Source organism: Ambystoma mexicanum, chromosome 8 (genome assembly GCF_040938575.1).
Source record: "Ambystoma mexicanum isolate Mex_15411 chromosome 8, UKY_AmexF1_1, whole genome shotgun sequence".
Lineage (NCBI taxonomy): Eukaryota > Metazoa > Chordata > Amphibia > Caudata > Ambystomatidae > Ambystoma > Ambystoma mexicanum.
Genome location: NC_090929.1, coordinates 440,550,775 through 440,576,768, shown reverse-complemented (window position 1 = coordinate 440,576,768; position 25,994 = coordinate 440,550,775). Strand labels below are relative to the sequence as shown.

Here is a 25,994-nt window from a genome sequence, read left to right as displayed (position 1 = left end):
ACTCCAAAGCAAAGAATAGTATGCGTGTGGAATTACATGTTTCAACAGAGTTCAAAAGACCGCGTGCAGGTTTACACGCAACAGAGTTCACGCAGCCGGGACAGCCGCTCTTGCAAGCGTGAGGAAAAAGCCTGTGTGCAGGTTTACACACGGCAGAGTTCACGCAGCCGGGACAGCCGCTCTTGCAAGCGTGAGGATTCACAAGGACACGCAACTAGGACCGCAGCGTGTAAAGAGTAGAGTAGACCGGGTGCGATACGCAAACAGAAGTGCACGCAGTCAGAGCAGCCGTACCTGAAGAGTTCCAGAGTCCGCGTGTGTATTACCCGCGGACAAAGTACACGCAGCCCAGGACAGCTGCGCTTGGAAACAGCGTCCGTGTGGGATTTACACGCAACCAACTTCACGTAGTCGGGAAAGCAGCATGCGAAGAAATCAGGAACCTGAGTGTCAGAATACACGCGACTGAAGAGCACGCAGACAGTGCAGCCAACCTGTGACTTCCAGACAGCAGCTCCAGAAATTTGCATGTGGAAGAAAACACGCTGAAGAAGCCAAGGAAGTAACTGAAGAGAATGCGAGGACGTAGATCAAACGCCAAATTGGTTCAATTAGAAGCAACGAGCGACGTATGCACGCTGCTTATGAACGTACTGCCATAACACACGTGACTAACCTGAATCACGTGAATTTAACAACGTGAATAATGGAGACGTCGTTTTCCCGGCAGTGCATCAAACAATCTCCATTTAGAATAGAACGGTCTAGCAGTTCTATGAGCATAATTCGTTCTGCGTGAAGATGTTGTTCCAGGTCCAGAGGTAATATGTCCAGCATGCATGACAGTGGACTATTGCAATTTTTACCTAAAAAGGCGACTCCTCATAAATTAGGAGTTGGTTTGTCTGTAAGGACTTCTATGATTATATACAGGCAGCACGTTAACAGTCTTTCTCTGAGCATGACCATCTAAGGGTACTTGCAAAATTCCTCATTACTTTGAGTTGGGCTGGCGTTATCCTGGATAATACATATATTTATTTATAGTAGATTTATAACGGAGTACTCTGTGAAACAAAGCCACTTCGAGGCCCCACAAGTGGAAAGGAGGAAGAGGGGAAAAACAAATCTTAGCAACCTTGTCACGTTCAGATCTGTTAACTGCAAGGGGAAGGGCAGGTGGAGAAGTGCAAGGTACAAGCTGGGAACGATAATTATATATTTCAGTTTTCAAAGCATTGAGGCACAGGATTGTGTCAAGCTTCGGTAAGGGAGAGGCGAGACACACTTTGGTTGGGAGCTAAAGAGGAGTCATCCACCAACCTGGAGGTGATTTGGACGTAAGCTGCAAGGAGCAAGAGAAAGGTTATATGAGATCAACCAGAGGCGAAAGGTTAGAATTAAAGAACCAAAGGAAAAAGATAGGAAGGGTTCAGAGGGAACCTGGCCCAACCTAACATGTATTGTTGGAGGGTTAACTTTGCTTGAAAAGGGGGAAATCCGAGGTGGCAGCCTGTAAATAGATGCGTGTTTGGGTAAAACAGCATGTTGCTGATTCCTTCCAAGTTCGCCTATTCTTTCAAAATGCATCAGAACTAATCTAAGGTCAGTCCAGGAGTCTCACCCGCATCTTCCTTTAGTACATGTTCAACTACTTGTAGGAGGATTCTTTACTGTTTTCTTACTTATCTTCTATTAGGGCCCAGCTACTCACGTTCAAACTTGATACCGCATTTCTTGTAGGTTCAGTCAGATTGTCTTGCACAACACAACAACATGCGCATAACAACATGGGCATGAAAAAGAACACACTCACTAGTTTCATGTAATGTGACGTATTTATAATTTTCAATAAAACAAAATTCACACCAGTGTTAACCAAACATCTATAATGCACATATTTACCATGCAGCAAAAAGGAGGAATAAAAAAAAGTCACCTAGCTCCCTTTTCTCATCAATGAAATTAATAGTAAAACATGCATCACTTTCCAGTAACATGCGATGTTATGTAAACGTTTGTTGTCACTATTCAACACTATTGATAACACAGCATTGTTTGCTCATAATGTTAAAGAAAGACACAGGCTTATTTTAGATTAAACTGAGAGAAACATTGGCAAAATTTAAAACATTTGGCAACCGTAAGGCCTTCAGGCCCCCACGGTTATAGTCAGATAAACCTCATGGTGAGGCACATTTTCATGCCTTGTAGTCAGCAATTAAATTGTTTATTCTAATAAAGTTCATCAACTAACGGTATGAGGAAGCTGTCTAAAATGCTACATTAATGTAAAAATGACATTGTCAGGCAATTATCCTACGAGACTAACTATACCTTGCAAAAGCAACTTACCAATCATAATAGAACTGTATGCTTTTCAGCTCCTTTGAAAACAAAGTGGGCCCAGGATAGCTTCCTCCTTTGCTTCTTATTAACTGGCTGTTATCGCAAAAGTACAATCACTCATTCTAAATATCTGTGCAATAATGTGGATTCTCGTGTGCTCCCAGCAGTGCACTTGACTGTCCAGAAATATTTTTAGCAGAGCAATCTGGATCAGGGATTGGGAACCGATCTCATAGTAGTTCAGGCCTCAGCAAAACCCCTTAACAATTATTTCACCAGCCCTATTAAAAGTCCACTACATCAGCTACACTGCCAAGAAGGAAAATCAACCCCTCAAAGGACAGCCACCCGGAACAAAATAAAGAACGCAACCAAAACCCCAAAATCTAAAAATCCCCACCTTCTCTGCAGCTGTATTTAATCCCTTTTCTTATCACACCCACGGTACACGTTTTCATTTCATGAACCAAACTCCTTTTATTCATAACCCTTATATCACCTGTAACCATCACCACATTTTTGTAATTTTCCTTCTTCTTTCCTGTCTTTTGACCAAAATCTCAGATAGCAACAATGGAAGACTTTCGACTTTCACTTACAGAAGGCCTTAGATGTGCCATTCAGACCAATAGAGTGTTCTCTTGAGCGGAAATACCATTTGCACTTCGAAAGCTTACACTCAGTAATAATATTTCTAGAATGATCGATTGTTCTCCACTCTGCCACACTATTTTGTCCCTAAAACCGCTGCTGGTACTTCAACGAAGCTTGAATTACATTTAACCCTGTTATGTGTTTATGCACCTGCGGCCGAGATCCCATGTTATTATGTCAAACAACATGCATAAACCTATTTTTGCAACACTCGTCTGCGGTCTAGAATCTGTATTTACACATAATTCTCCAGAATACCTGTTCCATCCCATTTTTCAGAACAGGTGACCTTTTCTTTAAATCAGAACCACAACCAATACAGATTTTATTTTCACCATTTCAGATCTTAACCTTATTTTCATGCAGGAAACGTCTTGTACAGCTTAAATGATAATGTTAATTATAAAACAGAAATGTCTTCAATGTAACTCTGGCATAGTGTTCCTGTGTTTTTGACGACTCTTTTACCAACTTTTTCATTGTGGGTCTTAATCCAATGACTCATCAGAGCAGGATATACTGTATTTGCCCACAAGGGTATATCTGATTGTAAAAGCTCCATTGGTTGTTGGTAGCCTAGTCTTAATTTCAGGGAGTACAACAGCACTGCTGTTCTCCTGGGGTGTGCCTACTGGAAACCTTTGATAGGTCGATTGCAGAGCTTTGAAGCCAGACATTGTTCATGTAGTAGACTGAATGTAATGTAGATTAAGCTATGTATGGTCATGGCTCTGGCTGCCTAAGAGTTTCAAGGCCACAGTCGATGTTAACAAGACCAGCTTTAAATCAGGTATCTGGGTTGAAGGTTGAACCCTCACCTATAAGGTTATCCCTGAAAGAAGCCTGCAACGTTTGGATGTGGATACTGTGAGTAATTGGAGGGCATTCTCACATTTAGCCCTCTTAGGACCACCCCCTCAGATACCCAAGAGAAAGGCGAGACTGCCAAAATCTGACTTGGGGGTAAAATCTAGGATGGAGTCAATTGGGTAGAAAGTCCTTACAGAGCAGGTTTGGGTTGCCTGAGGGTGAGACTTGGTATCCTCCCCTTCATAAAACTGACCTACCCTCTCACAGCCTTCGGAGGATATTCCCACTCATGCACTGTTTTTTCCACCGAAATTCCCCAAAGTACTGTGAAGAGTAAGAAGACACAAAGAGTAATACATACTTCCCCCTAGAAAATACCATTATAGTACTGGGAGCAAGAGACGAGGGATCTGGATGACTACATGACTGAAGTTCAGGTATGTCTCACTGATTGGGATAATTATGGCCAGGCAGGGTAAACCGAGAACTCACACCTGAAACCCTTTGAGAAGGTCCGGTTGTATAAAAGGAGGAGTACGAGAGAGAGAAGGGAGCAGGAGGCACTGCAGACCAGTTCGGGGGTGAGCAGGAAGGTTGAGAGCAACATAATGGTCTAAAGCAGTAGTTGTGTCCCAGCAGCAGCCGACGTGTGTTGGCTGTGAACTCCTGCGTGGCACTAAGGACCTCTTCTCTATGAGGTCGGGGCTCGTGATTGGAACTGAAGCTTGTACACCCCTTTGCAGAGTTAAGGCAACAGACCACGTTCAGAAGGTTTTATCTATTACAGTAACGGAGGCAGCTTGCTCGGTGCTCTGCTGCTTATGTCTGTGACAGCTCGGAAGAGGGGCCGGTGCTCATGATTAATGCAGCCAATCAGCGATGAGCCGAACACTGCTGAAGACCAGGGGATACTGGATCGGTATGGATACCAAATATTACAGAACACCGCCGTGTGTCTGTGGAGAGAGAAGGACTGCAGCCAGTCACGATAGATAGGTCAGCCACCTGCAGGTGGGAACAGGAACAGAAGCCGGTGAGTGGCAATCAAACGTTCTGCTTCCCTATGCAAGTCGTGCCGGCAACAGTACCACCTGAAATGCTCACTCGCATGTATCGTAGTGAGGCAAACATATCCGATAATATCTTAGCGCCGACACCCTCAGTGGGGGGCACATTCACGGCCATCGTTGCTCCCAATGCCCCCCCACAGGCACTCATTCAGACTCTCACTCCTTCACGGCTACCCTCCTCCCACAGAACCCAACCCCCTGACAACCCAAATGAGAGGCATGACCAGTTGGATGAATGGGAGAAAAATTGCCACAGCAAACTTTATTACAACATAAAATCAGGAGTTAGCTTACAGGTGTTCCGTTTTATACTCAGGATTCTGCGCTGAGAGCAATGCAACTCCCCCCCCGCCACTTCGCGTCCTTGGGGGACCCGACGCAGGCGCCCAGTCCCTTCCTCAACCTTCATCTCTACCCTTTGGCCATTTCTTTATTTTGTAATTTTTCTTTTCATTTTCTTTCCCATCTCTATTTAAGGGCAATTTTAATTCCATGTATTACTTTCTTTTCATTCTCCATTTCCGCTTAGGCTCCTTTTCTAAGGATGCGTTACAGGTCTCCTTATTCCCCCTTTTTGCTTCCATTTCCCCCGGATTCCATCTTCCCCTTTCCCCTGCTTGGCTTGTTAATCTTTATGAATGTTCTCACCCCCAAAAGGTCTTCCCTTAGCCCGGCCTACCCGTGAGCCCCCTCCCCCTTCCGCCAAGACCCCGGGCTGCCCTAGCTCTTCCTGCCTTAGTTGCCCCATCCCCTCTGGCCCCTCTTCCCCATAGCACCCTCCTGTTCTCGAGAGCCCCATCCATCCAGTGCTACCTACACCCCAGGGCCCAGCCGCCTTCTTATCCCCATCGTCTTCCCCTGCCTTTCGCTAAAGAGGGGTCCTCCTCACCTATCCCCCCTGCTCGACCTGGCCCCTACCCCCCGCATTCCAAAGCCCCCCCCTCCCAAGTGTTTCTTTAGATCTCCTTGAGCTGCCAATATCGAATGCCCCACTTCTCTTGAACCCACCCTCAACAACCCCTAATCTCCCATGGGCTCCCTTCCCCTCAGTTTCCAACCTACTTGCCGGAGCCCCGTTAACTGTGCAATCTTTCAATTCACCCCCCCTTGCAGACTTCATTGTTGCTCTCCATTTTTTTGTTTCCAATGATGCACTTCCCATTTCCCCCACCCACTTTTGGAGTTGGAAGGTCTTCCAAGCCCCATAACCCTCCCCATTAACGTGGGCCTCCCCTGAGTCCAATACTCCTGGGTGCCGTTCATACTAAACTGATGGCTGTGCAGTTCCCCTTGTGGTATCCGCCAGTGCTTTCTAACGGGAACACCATGTCAAATCTGCTGGGCTTGTCCGCAAGAGACCTGTTGCTGAACTTTGTCCGGGAGTCGGCAGGGAAGAGGTCCCTCTTGCATTTTCCCGGGCCTTATGTAGCGTCTCTTGCTGGGGCGCGCTGGCCTGCGTTGCTATGGGATGACGTCACCCCCGTTGCCCCCTCCTCCCCCTTCTGGGTGGGGATCAGCTTAGCTCCACGATCACCACCCCCCCACGCCTCCTGAGGGAGTCGCCACTAAGGGGGGCCCCCGCCGAGGGGTCCTCCTTTGTAGGGCGCGGGAGCCTGTCGTTTTACCATAAAAACGAGTTTGTAACACCCAATTGAAAGAAACAGCCATGGTTATATGCGCGTACAAAAGAACCGCAGTGAACATTCTGGGAGAAGTTAAAACTTTACAAAGCAGGTGATACAGTGATTGCAGGTGCTTAATAATCATGGAGGAAAATAAGAATAATCATTTTAAGTCGATAAACTTGTGCATTTGAAAAAAACCTGACTTATTATATTGCACAAACCTGCAGGTGTATAGTAAGCAATCAGTACCCAAGCCGAGTCTGAGTTGCGGAGAAGGACAAGGGGAAGGGGAACTTGCTGAAAAAGGAGGGTTTTGTTTTCGGAAGCCAAGACATGCTGGATATATTGAATACCGAATGGAAAGACAACTGCTGTTGAAGTAACCCTTGATATCCTGAATGGTGACTGTACGTTTTAAAAAAGATACTAAGAATGCCATATTGTCTCTCGGTTGCATTATGTATTTTATTTATATCGCGCTGATAGACAGGCATTTCAGGGCGTGACCAGGCAAAGGGAGGGGAACAGGGGAGAGAACAAAAACAACGATCTTACTAGGCCCATAGACATTGAGAACGCGCAAGTGCATGGGGAAGGGAAAGGGAGGGGAAGTGCCTGGGAGGGGGGAGAAATTGGGAAAGTGCAGAGCATAAGAGAGGACAAGATAAATAATAAGTAAATAAATACGGTGATCCAAAACGGTGGTAGTGCAGCCTGCTTGTGCCAAGTGCAAGGCTAGTCAGATAGGGAGTATCTGATCAGTGCAGACAAAGAGTGGTTAGGGGGGCTGTATGGGTACAGATACAGGCCCCAGTGCATGGCCAGGGGGTAGTGCAGGAAGGTGGCAGGGTGAGCAGGTATCCGGGCCCGAAGGACAGAGGGTGGCCAGGTGCAGCATTGCTGAGAGAGAACGCAGATCAGTAGGGGCGAAGAGGGGCAAAGGCAGAGGCGTAGAGAAAGGTCTTGGGGAGCTTCTGGAACCGTTGATGGTTATCATCAAGTTTCAAGGTGGCAGGCAGTTCCAGAAGAAGGCCCCCGCAGAAGACAAAGATCTACCACCAGCTTGCTTCTTTGAAAAACGACTGAACCTGAGGGAGTTGGAGGTAGAGGAGCGAAGGGCTCTAGAGTGGAGGTATTTACAGAGGGATAGTTGAAGGTAATTTGGACCAGGCCCCAGAAAGCCTTATGGACAATGCAAAGGGTTTCAAATGTAATCCTTGCAACCACAGGGAGCCAATAAGAGATTTCAGAGCTGGAGAGATACGATCCCAGGGCTTGAGGCCAAGGAAAAGTCTCGCAGTCCTGTTCTGGATTAGTTTTAAAGGGCGGAGAGTGGAGGCAGGTAGATTAAGAAGAAGTTACAGTAGTCCAACCTAGAGATAATCAGAGCTTGGGCGACAAGGAGCTTCTGAGGGAAGGAGAGGAAAGGAAGAGTACCTTTAAGGAGGTGCAGTAAGAAGTTTCACTTTTTGGAGACATCAGAGATGTGTGCAGAGAAAAAAAGTGTGGAGTCAAAGATGACCCCAAGGTTCTTAGCTTCGCTGGTAGGGGCAGGAGGAGGGCCAAGGGAGGCTGGCCAGAGAGCGAGGGGGAAAGGATGGAGGGGGTGTACCAATGAGGAGGATCTCGGTCTTGTTGGCGTTTAAACAAAGATAATTTGCGGCACACCAATTTCGAATGGCGATTAGGCAGTCAGAGATGAGGGAAGGGGAGGAGGTGGCCGAGGGAAGCTTGAAAATGAGTTGGGTGTTGTCAGCATACTACTGGAAATTTGATCAGAAAATGGAAATGCAGTAGGCGAGAGTTGCCAGGTATAGATTGAAAAGCAAGGGTGAAATGTTAGACCCCTGGGGAACACCGCAGGTAGAGGGGGAGATAGAGGATAGGAAGGACCCAAGTTGTACCCGGGAGGGTCGATCAGAGAGAAAAGAGTCAGCCAGGCCAGAGCCTGATCGGTGATACCCAGGTTGTCACAGAGACGATTTAGCAGGGTGGTATGGTTGACTGTGTCAAAAGCAGAGGAGAGATCAAGTACGATGAGGACAGAGGGAATGTTAGAGTCAAGGTTGGAGAGCATGTCTTCACGGATGTTCAGGAGAGCAGTTTCCGTACTTTGAAGCTAGATTGGTGGTCACGGAGAGAGCCAACTGAGTCAGAATGAAGGTTAAGCTGAGAGATGGCAAGCTTTTCCAGGAGCTTACCCAAAAAGGGAGTAATGGAAATTGGGTGATAGTTAGCCGGACAAGAGGGATCAGCTGTGGGTTTCTTGAGGAGAGGATGCACAAGGGAGTGCTTCCGAGGGGAGGGGAAAGATCCAACGGCAAACAAGAGGTTGCAGAAGTCGGCAAGGGTATCGATGTGGTCCTTAATAGTTTTGGAGGAGAAGGGATGGACCTGTCTGTCTTGAGGAGGCTTTCATAGATCGGACTTGTCTAGCGACCTCATCAGGGGAGAAAAGAAGAAAGGCAGGGAAAGAGGGAGGAGGGGTACCTGAGGGTGGGTCAAAAAGCAGAGACGAGCGGGGGAGGAGGAGAGTGAGGACAAGATGTCCTGGGTTTTAGAGATAAAGTGTGAGGCAAGGTCATTGCGAAGATCCCAAGAGGCGAGAGGGGTGGATACTGCATCAGGGTTGTCCAGCTCCTTGCAGATTCTAAAGAGTTTGGCCGAGTTGTTAGCTGCCGCAGAGACACAGGCTTGAATATGGACTTGCTTCTTGGTACGTACGGAGAGACGGTATTGCCGTTGGAGTAGGGGGCAGGCCAGTTTGTCAGAGGATGAGCAAGAGGACCCCCATTTCCTCTCAGCCGCCCTCTACTTAAGTTTGAGTGTATCTAGGTCGGAGTCAAACCAAGAATTACACATGGTTTTGGGCTTCAAATGGATCCTCCTGACAGGGGCAAGAGTATCAGAAATAGAGGAGTAGAGGAGGGACAGGGCTGTGTCAGGGTGTGAGTCAGCCAGGAGTGGAGGAGGGGGTGAGAAGGTGGTAGCGAAAGCCTTGACTGACACACGTTTCATGGGCTGGATGCCCGAGAATTTGGCTGGCAGTCTTGGGGTAGGCTTGGCTTGAGGGGCGGAGATGGGAAGATGAGAGGAGAGGAGGCAGTGATCACTCCAGGAAAGATGAGTGGTGAGGGGAGTAGATAGGTGGAGGCCAGAGGAGATCAAGACATCAAGTGTGTGGTCAGCAGAGTGAGTCGGGCCGGAGGGGAGGATAGAAAGGGAGAGTGAATCGCAGAGGTCGCGAAAGAGCACAGATGAGGAACAGGGAGAATCAAGATGGATGTTAAGGTCACCAAGGAGGAGGAGTTGAGAGGTAGAGGGTAGGAGGGCGGAGAAGAGATCTGACCACTCAGAGAGAAAAAGAGGTGAATTGACCAGGTGTACGGTAGAGTGTAGCAACAGTAAGGGAGTGGCTTGGAGAGAGGGAGAGCCTACAGACAAGGCATTCGAAAGAGGAGTAAGTCTGAGTAGGGATGATAGAGGAAGGAATCCACTCAGGGAAGATCAGGCCTACACCACCTCCAGGCCGGGTGGATCTGGGGGTGGAGAGGATCTTGTAGCCATCAGGGAGGAGAATGTCAAAACTCGTGACAGAGCTGGCCGTGAACCATGTCTCGGTAAGACCGAGGACATCGAGGTGTAGTTCGTCAGGGAGGTGGCAGATGTCAGAGGAGTGTTTGACAGTGGAGTGAGGATTGAGGGTGGCAAGATGAGGAAGGTTGCCAGCCTTAAAGACCTTCCAGGGAGGGGTACATATTAGAGATACGCCCTGCGGAGGTGTGGAAGGAGTATGAGATGGGGCAGAGGAGGCAGAAGTAAAGGGCAAGGTAGCCAAGGGAGAGGAGTAGGGTGCAGCAGGAGATGAGAGGAAGTTGATGAGGCGAGGGAACTGCCTATCAAAGAGACAGAGATTGGCCTGATGGCCTTGCACCATGACGGTGTCATTTAGGTAGACATTTATGACGACTCTGGAGGAGTGCAAAGAATCCATATGCACTTCCCAGCCGGTGCCACCATTAATGGGAGAGGAGGAGACAGGACAGAGCACAGAGATCATATGAGGGGTTCATAGAACTGGTGCAGGAACGACAAAGAGTATGTCGGTAAGGAATAGGTATCAGCAATGGGGAGTCCTGGGTTGGAGGCCAGGATATCCTTTTTTAATTTCTTCTTACCAGACTTCGTGAGAAGGGAAGGATAGTTGATAATTTAACAGTTTGAGTAGATAGGAGAGACAGATGGTGCCATGGTCAGGTAAAGAGGGGGCAGTGGGAGAAAAATGCAAGTACAACGGTAGTGAACAGTCACTGGGCTAGCAGGTTACAGTTAAGGTCCAAAATGAGATGAAACAAAAATGAAAAAACACCAAATTTGCTTATAAAAACACACCCATGACCTGTGATGGGTGGATCGTGTAGTCGGTAAACTGTGCCAAGACCGAGGAGACACTACCATTTAGCTTGTGAAGAGTTAACTTGAAGGAACTGGTGTGGAACTGTGAGTCCAAGAGAAGGTATCTTTATAACTGTTGTGAACTTGTTTACAGTTGGGGAAGGGGAGCTGAAGAAGAAATTCAAGCTGGAAATAGTTCAGAACTATGCATTATTTTGCTTTAGGTGTGAGGGCAAGCATGTGTTTTGGCAAAGACAGAATTTTAAGTTGAACTTACTGACACAGACTATCCTTAGTTGCTTTAGGTAGGGCAATCCCCACCATAGCTATAGGGCAGGTTAGGCATTACACCCATCCTGACATTTTAAGAAAGGAATTCAAAACGGTTACATCTGTCATCTCTTGATACCATGCCTGTCTCTCACTCCCCCCGCCGACTGGGTGTTGGCCAGAATGTTCATTCCTGCCAACCGTTTGACACTTTAAACCATTATCATATCTAGGTTTCCTAGTAAAGTGGAGTGTCTGCTTCTGTTACTTGGAGAAGTGCTGGAGTTGGAAGCAGACGCTGACCTGAAGACTGAACTGGGGGGGCTAGATATTTTGGAGCCTGCAACCTTCCAAAATCCTATGAGACATGAATGTATGCATGTATTGTGTTAACAAAACACCAAGTAAATATAGACAATAACACAATGTTAATGACGAATCGCTACCAGTGACCTGCATGAGCCCAATGTCCAGCTAAGCAAGGCCCTACCATGAAGCCATGTTTTGAGAAGTGCGCTTTTGGTCTGTGCACCAGCCAGCCCCAGAAAAGGTCCCTTTTCTTACCCAATCACCTTGCATATGTCACCCAGAGATGGCCATTACCCTAAACCGCATCCTTGCCTTGAACCTGCAAGTTACCCCAAGGGTCCTTCATACCACGGTACTGCTTATCAACCTCCTCCCCAATTGAACATTGATGCAAACAAAATATAGGGTGCCATATTTATACTGCAGGCCATCACTTTATTTCTCTCCACATATTTGATCCCTTGCTCATATTTGTCGTTTCCAACATCATAATATCTGGAAAATGTGCCCTTTTCATACCTTCCTCTGCACCAAGATACTCATCCTCACAGGGTCTTCGGTCACCTCATCTATCCTTCCCATCTTCACCTTGAATATCCACCTTATGCCCTTTCTGCTTTCCCCCACAATCCGTCTTTATTCTGCTACTCCTCTTTTTTCCAGCTTAACACTCACATCTCATGTACTCGTCTCTATTCACTAGCTTTCTTTCCTAGCCTGGCTTTCATTTCCTATCCCCTGTATCCTTTATACATGCATTTATAAAGTGGGGCTCCTGTCTGCCTCCTTCCGCTTATCACTACATTCCTCTGTTCAGGTTCTTCTCCCATCCTCCCAGCTCCTTCTATGTGCTCTTTGCCCTTTTTGTTCTCAACTTAATTCTTTTCCATTCTAGCTGCTTGCTCCAAAGCCATGAAATACTCCCCCTCTCGCCTTGCACTCGCTCCTGCACTAGTTTTCTGCTCTTTTATTTCCTTTCTTACATCCATCCCCAATAACTGTGATTATGTAATTGCCCTAATTTGCATTACTTAGAATGTGTACCTTATTATTTTTACTTGGTGCTTTATAAATAGAATCTAATTATTTTGTGTAGTAAAAAAAACGGATCTGTTGATTTACCATTTTACGTACTTTGTGCCAATAGTGAACTCTGCCCATACCTGCTTGAAATATTCTACTCATTTTTGCTTTACTTTAACTTCTAACGCACACCAGGTACCCAAGGGCTTACGGGCGCACACGTAACGAGGCGCAAACAAAGAGTACCCTCCAGCTACTACTTCTGAATTAGATGAGGGGTTTCTCCAGCTAACTCTACTATTTAGTGAAATAAGTGTGTTTTAAGTTTCTTCTTGAATGTAGCTGTAGAGTTTTCTTCCAGAGGCAGAGTATTCCAGGCCATGGGCGCAGCTTTGCTGAAAGCTCCTTGACAGCTTTGCTTGTTTTTGCTTATCTGTGTTCTTAACAGATGGGACTTGTTAGATCTCAGAGCCCTCTGGCTCGGTTTCTCCACTATCTCTTCCATTAAGTATGTTGGCATATGCCCCCCCCATGGCATTTGTGCGTGATTAATAGTAGTCTAAACTGTATTATTGGTTTAATTGGGAGCCAGTGTAGACTGCGTCTTGCTCCAGACACATGGTCTCTCCACTTCAATCCCTTCTCTGCCCTTACTGCGCTGTTCTGGATTACCTGGATTACACTTGTGATCCCATAGTTAAGATCTAACCTAATGTGATACCCAGGATTTTAATTTACTTTAGTACTTCAATTTAGCAATCTGCAATATTGAAGCTCTTGTACAAGGGTCCCAGCTTGGCCAATTTCTTGCTTGTTCCTATCACCATAAACTCTGTTTTTGCATTGTTCAGAGCAGCCCAATTCTGTACCATCCAGATCTGGATGCAGTCATATACTTTGTTTATCCATATTTCATCCGTACTATGACATCCTCTGAGTGGTATGAAACACTGCGTGTCATCTGCGTAGTTGGAAAACATGATGCATTTATGTTCCAGCATGTTAAAGAAAGGGACCATGAAGGTAGTAAATATTGATGGGGACACACATGCTCCTTGTGGTACACCATAAACTAGAGTTACCGGTTCAGCTTCAGTTTCTCTGCTGACAACATTCGGCCTGATTTGAGCTGATAAAGGAATGATCCAGGGTATAAAATTGTCTGAGGTTCGTTTTTACGTGCTCCTAACTAGGATGGGAATCCTGCTGTGTTTTTTTTTTCTTTTTTTTTTTATAAAACGCTCATTACAGATGTGGAAATATATGCATGCATGGTCTGACCAGGGGCAGGGTTTGACCTCAGTTGCGGATATGCTAACATTGTGAGTGTATGTCCCTTTATATGCGTCGGGATTGTAATAATTTGTTGAAAACCTAGCGAGCTCAATGCTGTCTCCAGAATAGTTGCTGTGGTGTCTGAGGTATCACCCAGCCAATAGTTGAGAATCGCCTAATTTTAGTAGTTTGGTATTAAGTTTTAGCAACTGTAAAATGCAATCACATAGTTGGCTTGGAAAATCTGTTACTACTATAGGCACTCTGTAAATTAACATTATGTTAAAGGTTGTTTCTGCACGAATGCCAACTTTTACTAGCATGATCTCTGCATCTCTTCTATCTTTGTCTCCCATATTTTTAGTTCTGATTTAAAGATGAGAGCAACACCTCCTCCTTTTCCCTCTTTTCTATCTTGACTTAATATACTGTATCCTTCCGGAGTGGCCAGGTGTAAAGATGGGCCATCTGCGTCATGACTCCCTGTTTCGGTCAATGCGCATAGGTCCAGATCTTGTACTTGGATGCAAGATATTTCTCCTGCATGCTTTATGAGGGATCTCGTGTTTAACAACATCAATTTCAGGGTACACATAGGTTGCTCATCTGTTTTACTCCTTTTGTTTATTAGTAATATTGGACCTAGTATCCCTTCCTGATGTGTTAATTTTCCTGATTTAAGTATCTAACTGATTGAGGTACTGTAATCTGGTGTTGTGCTTTCTCGCAGTACAGATCTTTTCTTATTGTCCCTGGTCCTCTTTCCCCTAAAGCGGTCTCGACCTCCCTGTTAGGTTCCTAGGGTGTTGACTTTGTCTGTCCTGGGTACCATTTGTATTTGTGAGCTGCCTGTTTTCCTCTTTGCTGGCTCAACCTCCCTGTGGGCATTAAAAGCCACCTCGCAGGCATGACTGGATTCCAGGGGTGTTGGGGGGGCTCACTTGGATGTCTGTCCCGAGTACCATTTGTATTTGTGTGCTGCCCGTTTCCCTCTTCGCTGGCTCGACCTCCTGTTGGGCCTTAAAAGCAACCTCGCAGGGTTGGTCGGGTCCCCGGGGTGTCAGGGAGACAAATTTGTTTGTCTATGCTAAGCTGGGTTGCCCGCAGCAATTGCTGGCTGCTCAAGTTGAGTGGGGGGGGGGGGTAACCCGAGTTATCCAGTTTGGACCTGGCAATTCTTATAGCCTATAACAATAACCTCCACAATACCCATGAATGTCCTAGCAAGTGCTGGTGTAGGTTAGGGAGACAAGACTATACCTCTGCTGTCCTTCTCTGCCTTTCACTGACTGCCACAGACCGCTTGTGCTCTGGCGCTGGATTCGCAAATTTGAGCAGAGCGAGAACTACAGACAGTCTGGGTGGTGTAGTTTCTTTATGGAACGTCTGCTACCACTGCTTACAATAGAGGCAACACTCTTTGGGCCTTACAGGATTTTTATATTATGGGTGCCTCGGACAGGCTGTTTGTTTAATGTAATTTGAAGCAGCAATATTAAATGCACAATTCAACTGCTATGTGCCACTAAAAGAGAATTATCTGTATTGGCGCTACTAGAATCAATCTATCAGCAAACACAAATCATAAAATTCAATAGTAAGATTACAAAATACTAAAATCACAAGTCTAAAAGCACTCGATATAAAATAAGTAGGCAACAAGCTAAAGCTACACAGTAATGCGCTTTGTGTTCTTGTGCTGTATTTGTACTCACTGGCACAGACCGCTTGGGTTCTCGCGCCGGCGCTCTCTTACACTAGATGTTGGTGGCAAGACTAGATGATGAGAGTGTTTTATGAATACAAAATAAACTCATTAAAATACCTGTCAAACTATTCTAGTTAATGAAACTGCGGATACTCTTGACACAGGGCCTCATCACGACTTTGGCGGTAACCCTTAAATCCGGCGGTCGCGCTATTACCGCCGGATTTAAGGGTCCGCCAAATCACAGGTTTGGCGGATTTCGCCCCAGCTATTGGCTGGGGGGGAAATCTGCCGAAAATTCGTGCTATTACCGCCAGCGGTAAGAGCGCGAATTTTCCCCATTGAGCCCAATAGGGCATTCCCGAATGGGCTCAATGGGGAATGGGGAATTACATTACCGCCAAACTCATGATCCGGCGCTATTAGCGCCGGGGAGTTCGGCGGTAGGGCTAATACCGCTGGCGGTAATACCACCGGCATTACCGCCAAAGTCGTTATCAGGCCCACAGTATCTTTCATCTATCTATTACAAGTCAGTCCAGCGATGGCTCTTTTTTTTTTCTCTCTTTCCTGTAGAGATTGGAGCGATTAGATTGCTCTGCTACCTAGCCGGAAATACTTATTGCAGGTGAGTGGCCAACCTACCCACGAGCACAGGGGCTTACTTTTTTTGGTTAGGTTAGCTATATTTCATGTTATTCCCCAGCACGATCCTATGGGGTAGCTTAAGAGCCTTTTCACAGGGCATCCTGCCAAATTGAAGGATTAGGACAGTAAGAATATGCGTCCTACATTTTTCTATTTAGCCAAATGCCCTACAATGACCTGTTCTCACCTTTCACCTTACCTTGAATGGATTTACCTTTCCTCTAGTCACCAGGGGTAGCACTTTCCACTATAAGGCACCTGCTGCTGCTATGGTAATCTTGGAGATCTAAGCTTTGAATGAGGATTCCACCTCGATATCCACTGGTCCCTGATAAAACTCCTTCAGGACCACATTGAAGCCATTTGTGGTCATCGGGCGTTGCAAGTATTTCAAACCCAGAGGTCAACAGCGTCTCCCCTTTTTCAGTCCGAGTCTTTTTAGTTTTACTTTCATTGAGGTAGGAAATATGAATATCGATTATTTTGTTAATATTGTGGGTTTGTAGCTTACAACGAATTTCAAGCCATGGCTGACGACCCACCAGTGTGTCAAAGCCCTCCACCTCATTTAGGTTTAACTGTAGTTCCACACAGATGTCCTGCCTATAGAATACTTCCAACATATCCTACTTGATGTTAGTAGCCTAAGACAGTGACTCGGTCCATTCCATTAATAAGATTAAAAGGATCAATGGGCATCAAAGGAACAGCAGCAGAGTGGCTTTCCTCCTTCTTGGAAGGTAGATAAGTATAACTCTGGCACAAATTCCCCAGATTTATCTCAAAAGGGGAGTCTCACAAGAGTCCACCATTTTCCTTGGCTCTTCAATGCATACATTACACTCTTTGCCTCCCTCACTGAAGTATTTTCATTTAGCTTCCTTCTATATGCTGTCCATGTGTGCAGATGTCCTCCTACCACAAGAGGAGCCCATCAGATGACAGCACCATCTTCAAGTGCATGCAAACCCTTCAGGAGTGGACTGCTGACAATTGCTTACCTCAAAGCAACCCAGAAATTATTTTCTTCTGAATTCACAGCCCTGCTAACTCACTTCTCAAATGGCCTTAGATTTGGCCCGTACCTGCAGACTCGGATGCTGTACCGCTGGGTCCCTGTGGGTAAAACCAGTCTTCGTGGCATATTTTCCCTCTCTAGGGGTCCCCGCACTCTGCCTAAAGTGGCTGGCCACTAGAAAGCATTTTGCCCCCATCTGGTGGCTTGCACACCCCTTTGGAAGACTGTGAACACCATGGCTAAAACTACGTTTTTTTTTGTTTTACATTTCTGTGGTATATTGTTCCCATCTTGGACACCCCAATACATTCCAGCCTCATGAGTGACTCATTAGGTTATCATATGCCCTTTTTGAAATGTTTGCAGTACACATGCCCTGTTAAATGTCATTGGGCCACAGAAGCACCCGTTGCAAATTGGTTTCACCTCCAAAAACTGGATTTGCCGTTTTTGACTAGCCAGTCTGGTGGCTGCGTACTAATATCTGTGGACATGGGTCCTATCCACAGGCACATATTAGCTAGTCAACTCAATGAAAATGCGTGTAAGGACAGTTTATCCAAACCCTGATATCACTAATGCAATTTATGACTCGTAGTGCAAATCCAAGCATCAGCTCATACTGGAGGTCAGAGAAAGGGTTTCCATGTAAGACATTACATAGAAATCCAAGTTTTGGAATCCCCTCCCCGAGTGACTTTGCCCCATCCCTTTTGGCACAACCTCACAAAGCTTTTGATCGAAATTCAAGGTTGGATATATATTTTCTTTGGGACGTTTTGTGACAATTCGTACAACAGTGCCAACATTATAAGCATTTCAAAAGGTTCTCTACGGATGTCCAAAATGACAGTAATTAGAGTTGAAATTGCTGGCTAGGTTTATAATACGAATAGAAATAGACATTGTTAGTGATGAAAAGAAGAGGAGAGCACCTTGGACTATTTCCGATGTAGGGTGCACGATTCTAAAAACATTTTTCTCAGGAAGCCTATTCAGATTATTTTCAGTCAGTGCAGGATAACCCTTTATTTAGAAAGCAACTTTTCAATAATAATGATTGCCTATTAACAAACCTTTTATCAGAATGGTTCTAGACATGCATGTTCTTATTGAACTTGACGGCTAAATTGGTCATCACTTGTGAAGCTCTTATCAAGCTTGTTTTCATAGAGAATAGCAGCCCTGAGTCAGCCATGCTGACTATCATAAGAAGTGCTCTCATCATGTTGGATGATGTTTGTTCTTGTTTTTTGGTGCATTTGATGCAATTCTTCCCTTTAATATCTTAGTGCAACGCTTTCACATGAATTGGACTGTCTTGCAATTGTTTCAATAATTTCTGAAGGTTAGCTGCCAATTCTTATCTATTGAAGACACTGTGTGATTGAAACTACCATCCTGTTACTCTAACACAAGTCCACTGTATATTTGTGACTGTTCGACCTGGATTACCCTCCTTTTCCCTGTGGAGCCCTCACAATAGGCCTCATTTGAGACCTGAATCTCACGTTTCCCCAAGAGATCCTGAGTCCATCATATTAAGAGACTACACAGAGTTCCCCTGTTTACTCTGTGCCAGTATTGGCTAGTGGGATCCACTGGTTGGTGTCAGCCTTTTGTGATTCTTGTAGGGCACTGCCAGCTGTACTCCAGGGTTGTCTCTGCTAGGAACACCACACAAACTCCAGGACTGAGTACAATGGCCAGATAGTAATCATATGAATGGGCAAATAGAACACATATGTGGGGATGTATGTCTTTACATCTTCTGCATTCACTTCACCATACATTTACCTCTTCTGTCATTTACTTCTTCTCTTCTGTCTTTTACTTACAAGGGACAATAAGAAAAGATCTGTACTGCGAGAAAGCACAACACCAGATTACAGTACCTCAATCAGTTAGATACTTAAATCAGGAAAATATTCCCTTTGTCAATACAAGGTAACCCCCTGTATCCCTCTGTTCTTCTCTCATCCACATTCTTGCCCCTACATTGACAATGTGAAGATGAAGTAAAGTTAAGAAGTATGTATAGAAGAAGGTATTTAGGCAAAGTAAAGGGTAAATACTTTATCATGGCTACTGCCTGCCTCAGAGAACAAGTGCTGCAATTGCCAGAACTATATATGACCTGCTTCCGAAACGTATCTGGAATTCATACTGAATCCACATATGAGAGAAATTCTGGGGAGAATGTCTGCACAATTTGAATGGTGTATGCTAATTGTTTGGCTGCCAAAAGGTTTGTAAGGGGGCACCCCACTGATTGTGTCCTGGGTTTCCCCTGTCCTTCACTGCTTCAACTCCTTAAAAGTGAGGAGTCTGGCCCATTGCACTGACTATCACCTGGTGTTGAAGCTAGGAGGAAGACACCAAACCAAAGCTTGATTTGGAGGAGGCCTCGTTTGACCTGCGAGCTGCCAAGACCTTTCCTGATGGCGAAGCATCATCACAGTACTAATACTGACCTCCAAAGTTACCGGAGGCCCAAGTGTGGTGCTCTTATCTTGGCCAAAAGGGCCTATTCAAATCACAAGTGTTAATCTGCTTGCCCAATGGAATGCTTAATTGCCCTGGCCACTGCACTGATCCAACAGTGAAGAGGCGAGAGCACATGCACCAGGTTACTCTGTAACTGACGGAGTATAAGGTTAGCAGTTTAAAAACATGACCTTGGGTAAGCAAGAAATTACATCAGTACCAGTGCCCTAATCTCCCCTAAAGCATAAACCAGAAGAGACGCCTGCTGCCACCGCCACTCTGCCTTCCCAGTTCATTGGCACGTTTGTTCATTACTGGAACAGCCTGCACCATATCGTTCGCAGAGCAGATTAATGGATTCCTTCCTGTTAGCCCCATACCCCTCCCCCCCAAGCCCCACCAAGGTGCAAATTCCGAGGGGACTCAGAAAGAACTTGAGCAGGAAATTAGAAAAATCAGAATTCTGCAACGTAGTAGGTTGCTTTAAACTGAAAAGAAAACGACAAATCAATTGTCTGCGTGTCACTGAGCAACGGCCAACAGTCAAATTCCTCCCTAACTCATGTCAGGAACTAACCTGAACCTTCTACAGATGTCGGCTGAGGAGGAAGGAGAGGGCTTAGAGGGCTAAAAGTCTGATTCACTAATAGGCGAGAGAAAGGGTTGTCGGTTGGCAGTCAGGCAGGCACGTACTCAGGGGCGACACCCATTGGAGTGCCACGCAAGGAATCAGGCTATGTGTAAAGGTGAACAAGTACCACAGGTCTCAGAGCACAATCGCAAAAGAATCAAAGGGGTGAAGAGAACCTCAGGTGGGGAGAAAACCAGGAGGCAAGAGCATGGGGCGAATCCACAGGCAAATCTAGAAAATGGCTCAAGGTCAGTAAATCCAACAAGACTTTGGAAGGAAAAAAACAAGGTACTGGTAGGGAAATGACTCGGTTGCAGAGCGGTTCCTAAAATCCTGGGGCAGCCTTAATAAAAAGGCCAACACAAAATGGTCACTTCACTGGCATGAGTGATAAGGATAAAGGACTATAGCCTCATTAGTACTTGTACCCTTCCAAGATGGCTGCCATGTGACCCCTGCCTGAAGGATAGTGCTGGGGCACACAAACTATACAACACTGCCGTGGCGCCACCCCTACCCTGGCACTCGAACACCCTATGGGCAAGTCTCCAAGAAAAAAACACTGATGCCCAAGGGCATGCTATCTTGGGATGCTGAGTAACGTGGTGCAGAGCTCAGCACCTGACACTTCTCCCACAGATTCCTTATCTCATACATATAAATGTGTGTGTGCCAGCTGTCTTGGGAAACCTTGTCAGGCACCATGGGGCACTGTGCAGCTCTACTTTGGCTTTGGTACCTGCGTACTTATGACACCTTATTGGAAGACACCCCATGACCTCAGTTCCTTTTTCTGCACACCCAGTATGCTGCTCAGAAACACCAGTAGCATTGTCTGTATTGTGCCATGCTGAATCCCACTACAGGATTCAAATATACAAATCTGTGGTCATTCTTATGTTCCCAAAATGCTCTTTGCTTTTATGCAAATCACCATGGTGCCCCTATCTGCACTTGATTTGGTTCCTTAAGGAGAACAGGACTACTTGACCTGGGCTGGGCTTTTCCCTTAAGCGCCTCCAGCATCACTCTGACTCCTCCAACCCATCCCATCCCCCAGAAAATCCTTGCCCAACATACAAAAAGAGGATCAAGGGGTACCAAGAGTACATTTAGAATAATACTGTGTATGAAAGAGGTCGGCAATTGTGGCACAGCGAGGAACTGACTACAGACCATACCTTTTTCTTTTTACTTCTTTACGACCCATTTCCTAATGGCAGTGCAATGAGCTAGCTGCCCACCATGTGGATTATGTGAGGAACCTGAGGGCGTACTCACTTCTTTCCCCCATACATCCTTTTTCAAGGGGGCCATGCAAAGGTCGTTGCTATCGGAGCCTGACCCTAGGCGTGGATATGCAAGGGAGGATCACCCGGGTGGAGGAGACTTGGGGAGCGGGGATGAGGCACCTATGGGCGAGTGACAGTATCCCCCATTTGCCTTTTCTAATCAAATCAATATCCCCCAGTCCTTTGTAAGTTATTACCAGTCCCTTTCCTGTACTTTCCATAAATAATACTATACTTTCCATAAATAATCTCCCAGTGAACATCAGCTAGGTACTGGGATGAGGAAGAGACGCACCAGAACCATACAACCTCTCTATTGATTCCTACATACACAAACACCACTTACGTACTGAGACAAAGAGGCAACCACTAACACAAAGACAGACTGGAAGTAGAAACAGGAGCAGTTTAATTGTTGGACTCATTATCATGGAGCCAGGAACTTTAAAAATGACTCCGCTGCGAGATGTGAGAGGAGGCACGGAAAGGAGCCTTGCGGACAATGCGAAGGAGAGATCCAGGGTAGAAGTTGTGGTGGTGAGAAGGCACCTTCCCAAACCCCTCGGAAGTATATAGAGCGTGATCCGGTGCAGTGAGCGAGAGGGGCTTGTTGGCAGTCTGAGGCAGAGTTGAGGAAGTAGTGTGGCAAAGAGCAATGGTACTGGGAGCATCTGAGAGACCCCCGAACGCTTGCAGGTGCAGGGCCACTGACTGCAGTCTACCGTAGCTCTGACGTAAGCAGCGAGGAAGCCGTCGAAGATGCTGTATGCATGAGGGAACCAGCACGAGCACATCGTGAGCAGAGAGGAGCCTCCCGGAAAGCTGCAGAAAGTGGAAAGCAGACCAGGAAGCCAGTGATTCTGCCTGAGTAAAAAAAGGGGGCCCCGGACACTGGCTGGGCGGCTTAGAGGAAAAGACATTTAATTTTGAATATCTGAATTGAATATAAGCAACGCCAATTTGAATACGTAATGAACCTAATGAGAAGCCGCGAAAGCAAGTATTGCCAAGAATAAGTGCGTTAAATGAGATAACATTGGCAAGAGTTAAATAAGCAAGCATTTCCAAGAATAATTGTGCGAAAGAAAGATAATTGTAACAAAGCCTGTATGTAAGGAAATCTGCAAAAAAGGGCACCAGCTGTCATAATCAAGAAACCTAAACGGAGAACACGTTTCCTAGCAGGAGAGCCTACTGGGAAGCTTATGATAGATGGTGCAAAAGAACTGTAACAAGAACTGAGTTTCCTAGCAGGAGAGTGTACTGGGAATCTTATGATGGATTGTGTAAAAGAACTATAATCAAGCAACCTGAAACGGAGGATATGCTTCCTAGTAGGAGTGTGTACTGGGAAGCCTATGATGGATGGTTCAAAAGAACTGTAACAGTAACTGAGTTTCCTAGTAGGAAAGTGTACTGGGAAGCCTATGTTGATTTTACAGGTGAAAGCTGCTAAAACAAGTGATAATAAAGCTTCAAGGGTACTTGAAAGGAGATTAAGTCAAGCCTCACTGTGAAGCTGAAACTGTGGCAAGATATCTATGAAACAGATGCAAGTACGGTGTGTTGGTTGCGTGACCTGTAATGAGTGTGGTCTGACAACCGCGCCTCGACCGAACACATCCACCTAAGGAAAAGCCACTTTGTAGTTGTTGTGATGGAACTGAACTTTATATTTTGGAACATTTGAGATCCCAAGGAATTGTATTATTTTGAAGTATTGAAAGACGTGAAAGTGTGGGCAAGGGAACCCCTCTTTTGGAAAGTGAATAGTTTGAACCTTGGGGGAGGAAGAACCCTTTTCCATCTTAGAGCTGGAAGAAGCTCTGAACTTTTATGTTGAACACTTGTCATTTTATACTGACATCCCCTACACATTGTATACACTTAGATGTGAGAGCAAGTATAGGTTTTGGACACAGACAATTTGCTTTGGACTTCTGTGCACAGACTATCATTAGTTTCAGTTCGGTAGGGAAATCCCACATTAGCATAGGGCAAGTTATGCCTTATTCCAACCTTCTTTTTATTTTATTAAAAGTTTAGTCCAAACTTCATTCAGTTGTATGTGTCTACATCATGATGCCTTGACAATACACAATATTATTCAAGAGGTGTACAAACTAATGGCAGTGCATGTCCCCAGATCTACATTGTAATACTGAATCCCAAAATCGCAAGTTACAAAATTGCAAAGCCCACTTGTTCGTATTTTGTAATTAGAACCTTTGGTTGTTGGGCCCCCGCTTTACATTTAATGTCTGCGGGGAACACCTCTGCAACCCATAATACAGAACATGGGGGGTGGGGGACACCCCCGCTACCCTTGTTTGATATTATGGCTTTGTTTTTTTTTTGTTTTTTTTACCATGCCGAATGCGCACAAAATGCACATTCAGCTTTCTTTTGTGTGTTTTTAACTATTTTTTGGGGTAATCCCCACTAGCTGTCGACCATGTGGATGGGCAATACTATTGAAGAGATGTTCCAACTGCGAACAATGCATACATATTTTTAAGAGATTACACATTTTAATTGGCGGAGATGCTGACTACCATCTTTCCATCCTAATAATTGCTTTTCCTGCCTTGCTAAAGGACAGAAGTCCAAAAAACATGTTGGTATATGCAAAGAAATTCATTTATGGGTTGAATGCCGGAAGAAATAAACCCAGTGGATCACAGTTGATTGTTTGATGTGACAGGGTCAGGTACTTGACACTGTCAGGGAGGGATAAGGAACTCTCTCAACTTGGGACAGGAGGCCTACCAGAGTTTTCACCAGAGTCAGTTCTACCCCAGAGCAGGGTGAGGGAGTTAGGAGGGGCCGAGTCTATACCCGTTCTATATGTGAAAAGCACTACTGTCAATCACCCAATGCCTTCTGTACTTTATTCTGTCCAGAATTCTATTTGTCTCGTTTCAGGCTGCCTTTCCCAGGAGGCCAAGCAGCAGGTGGAAGTCGCAGTGATCTGCAGAGTAAAATGGTCGACCTCACAAACAAACTGAAACCACCTGCACCGGTCCAATGAACCATTTCTACATCAAAACAAAACTCCACATCCCTGGCACTATGGCACAGTCACAGAAACCCGCACTGGAGTAACTTAACATGAGCGCTATGTGCAGAAATGGGGCGTAGCGAAGTAGGAATATTAAAGCGCCCAGCTGCAGTGGCACAACCACTGGAAAATATACCAAATTGGCCCCAAGAAACAGGTGAACAGGCAAACCAATGAGAAGGGTAACGAAGGACCACCCTAGGCAGTATGGAGTATAGAAATCCCACAAAGACAGAAGGAGCGAGTGATGTACGAGTCAGGACAGGTGAAGTGGAGACAGATCGAGAGACCAGGTGGAGGTAGGACAGTGGAGCAGAGCATTAAGAAGTGATAGATGCAGGTGAGGTGTTGGCTGTGAGAAAGTGGTACCTGATTTTAAGAGTGAGTGAGTGGTTACTGAAACGTGTGAACGGTGTTAGAGAGGGAATAGACGAAAATGTGAGGGCAAGAAGAGTGCCTGAAGGAGTGTAAGCGGTGAATGCAAGTGCGAGAGGAGAGTGGAGGTAGAGAGAGCAGGACAGAAGGGCAGAGAAGAGAAGATGAGAGGGGGAGGGAACAGAGCAAGGAAGAGAGAACAAATACAGCCTAGAAATAATGGGCTCTCTCTCACCACTAACAGACGATGAGACCCGGACTAAAAATCAGGTTATCGTATCCTAACCAATTGAACTGTCTCACCTCCAAAAGTATTGCATCATAAACGGGTTCAGAATGAAAAAACAATCTAACATGGTCGTAATGAGTTGGATGAATAAAGTCAACTAATTTTAGATCCGCTGACGAAATAACTCTGATGGAGGGTATCTCATTGAAGAGTGCCAAAACATGTTCACGATTCAGTGAGGGAGAACCCACGTGCTCGAATAGATGGTAAAGAAGAATACTCTGGTTGGCAGAAAAGCAGTTTGCACCACTGGACAAACTAAGATAACTCTTGAATAACAGAATTCGGGAGCTTAACCACAGGAGCTTCTATTTTTAATTGATCATGATCTTTCTCATTCCTGTCTTTCTCTCGTGGCTCTTCTTCAGAATGCACTATCCCTTGTCTCCCCCTCTGCAACTCAATCGTACCAGAAGCTAGAGGTGGTGCTATGGCCGGTTGACCCACTTCTATGGCCATCACTCCTCCCTCTGCACCCTGTAGATTTGTGGTAGCAGTGGGGAAAAAAACAAGGGGTGCCAGAAGAGCTTGAATGGAGATGCAACATTTCCACAATTGTAGATCGAATTAGACCCACTATATTATGATTTTCTTCAGGGGGGGTTTAACCCTTTCTGAAACAGCCTTAACTTCACTAACGCCCATTCCCTTAATTACCTCAGGAAAACCAGGTGATATTACTATCGGGAACCCATTGAGACTATG

General features: G+C 45.7%; 1 protein-coding gene across 2 annotated transcripts in view; it reads left to right on the top strand.

The window, feature by feature from the left end:
• Positions 1-25,994, top strand: part of NMNAT1 (nicotinamide nucleotide adenylyltransferase 1) — a 383,145-nt gene that overhangs the window by 160,710 nt on the left and 196,441 nt on the right. The window contains exon 1 of one of the 2 annotated variants that reach the window (XM_069609999.1): positions 4,704-4,846. The exons of the other annotated variant lie outside the window; for it this stretch is intronic. The gene's annotated coding sequence lies outside the window, so the exon portion shown is untranslated. Of the gene's footprint in view, positions 1-4,703; positions 4,847-25,994 lie in introns of those variants that run through there. 2 annotated transcript variants of the gene reach the window in all.